This window comes from Neocloeon triangulifer, unplaced genomic scaffold (assembly GCF_031216515.1).
Source record: "Neocloeon triangulifer isolate White Clay Creek 2 clone unplaced genomic scaffold, ASM3121651v1 ptg000008l, whole genome shotgun sequence".
Lineage (NCBI taxonomy): Eukaryota > Metazoa > Arthropoda > Insecta > Ephemeroptera > Baetidae > Neocloeon > Neocloeon triangulifer.
Window position 1 is genome coordinate 1849652 of NW_026775550.1, and position 4855 is coordinate 1854506.

The following is a 4855-nucleotide window of genomic DNA, read 5'->3' on the forward strand; positions in this document are numbered from 1 at the left end:
CCCGCCTTAATATGAATGCTGCGGCTAGTGAAAATCCCCCTTTAAGACACGTGTGTCAGTAAGGAGCAAATTAACCAGTAAGAAAGGAACGAAGGCTCAACATAGTGACAGGAGGGTTGGTTCTGAATTCAATTAAGTCGGGGTGCACTTGTGGGTGGCGCACGTATTATATTTAATTAGGGTGGCTGGCAGGCAGGTAGACAGCCAGATAATATCTTGCGAGCGCAAAAGGTGAGGAGGTGCTCCATTTAGCTGGATGTGCTGCTATCATGCCAAAGCATAGCTATACGGTTGTGCAGAAGCAACTGCCGGCGAGCCAAAGGTAAAGCATCTCTTGTCGCATTGCGGCCACACGCATTTTGTCTCCAACAAGCTCCTCGACTCGGCGTGTGTGATGAAATAAAAGCACACACACATCGGGGATGTTTCTCTGCGCTATACCTTGTTTCCCGACACGGACCGTGTTTGTGTTCTCGAGTGCATAGCCAGAGCAAACGAGAAGAAGTAGAAGGTGCGCTTCCTATTTTCAGCCGCACTCGTTTTTGCCGAACAAAAGCACAGTCGAGCCAGACAAATTGAAATGGCTCAAGCAAGCTCTATACACCTAACAAAAGACTGTTCTCTTGGAAAGTAGAAACTCACTAGACATTTAATTGAATCGCAAGAATGGATTTTTTTTAATGAAATATAAAATGTGAGCAGAATTTAAAAATTACAAAGATAATGTGAGAATTGAGATAAATAAATAAATTAGTTAAATTGGACCCAAAAGAGTAAGTGAATAAAAAATATTGAACCAAAAAACACTTGTATTTTCAGATAAATACTGCAGCTCTTTTAAAGTAAATGAAATTTTGGTAGTATGAAATTTCAATAAAAATATTACACTCGTACGATTTTATTTTAAATATAGTCAAGGCTATTTTTGAGCTAGAATATTGGTATTAAAATCGGCTTAGCGCGTCAAAATACTTTTGTGATAACAGATAGTTTTATTTGTATACAGAATTATGTGGATTTGACATAATTATCTTATAATTTAGTTGGAGAAATTAGTAAATTAGCCATGTAAATTTACAAATCATCAATTTTTTAATTACAATACACGCTGGGCAAAAGTTCAGTTTAAGTTTTGTTTCAACTTTTAATATGAAACACATCATTTTAGTTCAATTCTGGAAGAAACTTTTTAAAATTTGCTGATTTATTTTCTTGTCAAGGACATAGACCAAAAATCGTGAGCTGTTTTGAAAACATCATCAGATTTTTTACCCAAAACTGACAATCCAAATCTCACCGCAGAAACAAATCAACAATAAGGCTTAATGCGGTGAATGGGGTCATTTTTATCTCCAAAGTTATAATAAAAACATTGCTTCTAGGGGTGACTTTTTGTCCAATAATTTAGTCTCCATGCCAACAGTTGTTGCTCTTTTATTGTAAATATTATTTTGTTATTGCAAAAATTTGTATGTAAAATTATCATCTTTTCTCTCAATTATATTAACTTGTATAATTTTGAATGTATAAATGATGTATCCCGTTATGGGCAGCAATTGCCTTTGTGATAGATCAATAAACACAATTTGCAACTATTCTTTGTTACAAAAAGTAAATTAATCAATATTATTAATTTAAAGTTTTGTATTAATTTATAAAAAAATGTTGAACCAAAATATTCCCGAATGATTATAATTATTTAAAAAGAAAAGAATAATGAAATAGTGCTCTAACTTCAAAAGTGTACTTCTTGAATCTTCCTCGCTCAGGAGAATGTAAGAGAGCAAAGTTTGCAGGAAATAAAAGACGCGACACGGTAGAATTCTTTTGGCCATTTGGTCTTGGCAAAAGCACCTGGCGCCTCGCACTCGCATACATATTAAAGCAAAGGTGCGAGTGTGGCAGTGCGCGCCGGAAAAATAGTGTGGCGCGAAGGGAAAGGCGCCGCGCCAGCGAAAAAGCGGTCCAGAAGCAGCAATCCGTCACGAGAGCCGGGTCTTATAGCTCATATGGGAGCCATTATTGTGTGCTGTTACTTGCAAATATACACCTTTGACTCTCCTTGCCTTTTTATTAAACTTTCTTGCGAGGCACACGTGGGTGTTTGTTTTTTTTTATCTGGGGCGCAGCTAACTTAGTTAGCAGAGCAGGTGAGAGAGAGAACCAGATTTCAGCCGTATAAATTACCTCGGATCGTAAATCAGACCAAACGAACCATAATCACTTGGCTTATTCGAGTGTGGCCGTTTAATGCGGAGCAGAAAAACTTTTGCGTTTTTTCCAGTGTACTTTTACAACTAGTTGAATTAATTTCATCTCGGATGCAAATGAATTTAAAGTTCTGGGAATATTTTACACGTAAGGACTAACTGTAATTGATGTGATCGATTAAAACTTTCTGGCTACGTTAGCCGTTTGTCACAGCAGCACGATAGGAAAATCAATTGTTCAAGCCGAGACGGCAATAACTTTTCTCCGAGAAATGAGACAAAAAGTGCTTTGTGCGCACAAAAATCTTATTCCCTTCAGTGCGCGCTGTCTGAACGAACGCGACAATAGTAATTCTCTTCTAACGATGTGAATGTAAGGCGACAATGATTGATCAAGATGATCAGATCACATAATATAATGCAGAGCGAACGGAACGACGAAGAGCAAACTTTGCTCTCAAATTAATGAACTGTAATTAATTTGTGCTGGCAGCGTACTTGAATTGATTCGAACATCTGTTGATGTTCACTTTAATGACGAGGAATAAAATCTACATATTAAGTTTAAATTTAAATTCGCAGCGGGTGTAACATCATTTATTGATTGCGAAGAATAATTATGGATATTTTTCAAATAAAATTACTGAGAAATGAGAAAAACGATTTTTTTTAATAAAATGATAAAGAACAATGAAACTTGTCGTTTTCAAAGTAATTTTTTTACTACTGTTATTTAATAATTTTGCTTATTAAATTTTTTTGTAAACATTACAAACGTCATCTATCAAAAAGACCTTTTTAAATAAATAAATTGAAATTTAACGCACAATATTGAGATTATTAAATAATTAAATTAAAGCTATTCAAAATGAATTAATACACGATGTTTGATTTGAAATTTGGACTCCTCGTTGGAAAAAGTCAAAGTCATGTGTTAGCAACAATATGGAGGTTAAAATTTTTAGTTGTCTTACAACAATCGCAAAAGTTGACTTCTATTGTTGTAATTACTTGGTTTGACTGAAGTTTAATGCTAATAATGAGTCCTTAATTATGCAAATGATTCAGGAGCATAATTGGGTTTCCATTAAGAAATCAAATTTGCACATAATTATTTTGTATTTAATTCTGAGAGTTGACAGTAAAATTATGTTTGATAAATTCATAATATGTATTTTTGAAACGCGAAGTTTGAAAAATTAATAGTTTTAAACATTTTTATTTGATTTATTTGTGAAATTTACAAAATTTGATTGATTTCTTACAGCTTCTGGAAAACCGACCTCTCAACGCTATTTTCAGCACCGTGTTCTTGCCGAGGAGGAAAATCGGCGGCCACAAAACACACACAGAGTGGCTCAATCTCATTTGCACCCTCGGTCGGCCGGGCTTCTAGCCGAGTGGGTAGGCTGCGAGGCGTTGTATTTCATTTTGCGCGGACTGCTTGCATAACCCATCCGAGAAGAAAACGAGTGGATTTGCGCTCCTTTTCAGAGCGCTGTGTTTTTCATGCAAAGGAGACGGCCGGCGTGTGTATAATGACGGTGTGTGTGTGTGTGCGGTCGGGGGTGGCTTTCGTTTCGGGTCCGGCCATTAGGGTTATAGAATTTTTTTTTAAAATAAAAGGCAGAGAGAAAGAAAAGGCAGAGCCGCCGAGCCGGGGTGCACCGCCAGAACCAACTCGTGGTGCTGCATTATTATTGGCATGATTTATCGTCCCCCGCGGAGCTGTGCTACCTGCCTGCGAGCGCAACGGACGGACGTACCTATATCTCCCTGGTGAGAGGAAAGGGTGTGCTAGGTGAGAAACGAGAGCGTATTTGCATTTGCAGCATGCATTTTGCATCACAATATGCGCGGCCCACTGGCGCACAACTTCTCGCGTCTCTAACATTTAATGTTATATTTCTCGCTGCACACGACACGCATTTATATTTTTGCAATTTAAATCACTAGACCGGGCTGCCGTATTTGCTCAGAAAATCATGCTGTTTCACACAAATTGTTCAGAAATAAATAAAACGCAACAATTTTTGGCTGTGTCTGAAAAAGTAAGTTACTAAAAATAATTAATACATTCATAATTTGTGCATGTGAAATTTGGCTGAATCATATTTCTGGCAAAAAATATTTCTTTTGCGAGGTTGAAATAAACTTTAGTGATAAATGTTCGCTCTGTTGACGCATTTTTGATCTCCAAAGTTTTAACAAAATTCTTGTTTTGGTGGTGCCATTTTCTGTCTCAAAAAATCACTTATTCAACCAAAATTTTCTTCAAAATTTTAAGGGAGAAATAAACAATAATAGTTGTTTCTGTTTTATGGAAAAATGTGGCGACACCACTAGTGCACGCGCTTTTTATTTGCATTTTTTTCAGCGCTCCAGGAAAATTATGCAAAATCTGAGAGTTGTTGTGAGACTGCACTTCTCTCTTTCTCTCTCCGCGGGAAATTGTATTTATGCGGAGTCGCTGCCGGGCTTTTTATGAAAGCAATAAATACGAACGAGCTCTCACTTGCAGCTTTTTATTAAAATGAAAACTCACTCGCTACTGCAGTTTTCGCTTTGTTTATTTTCAAGAGAATGAGCTGCTGTGGAGCCTTGATAATAATGCTCTGTTGCCGCTGGTACTAAACAAATTCGAA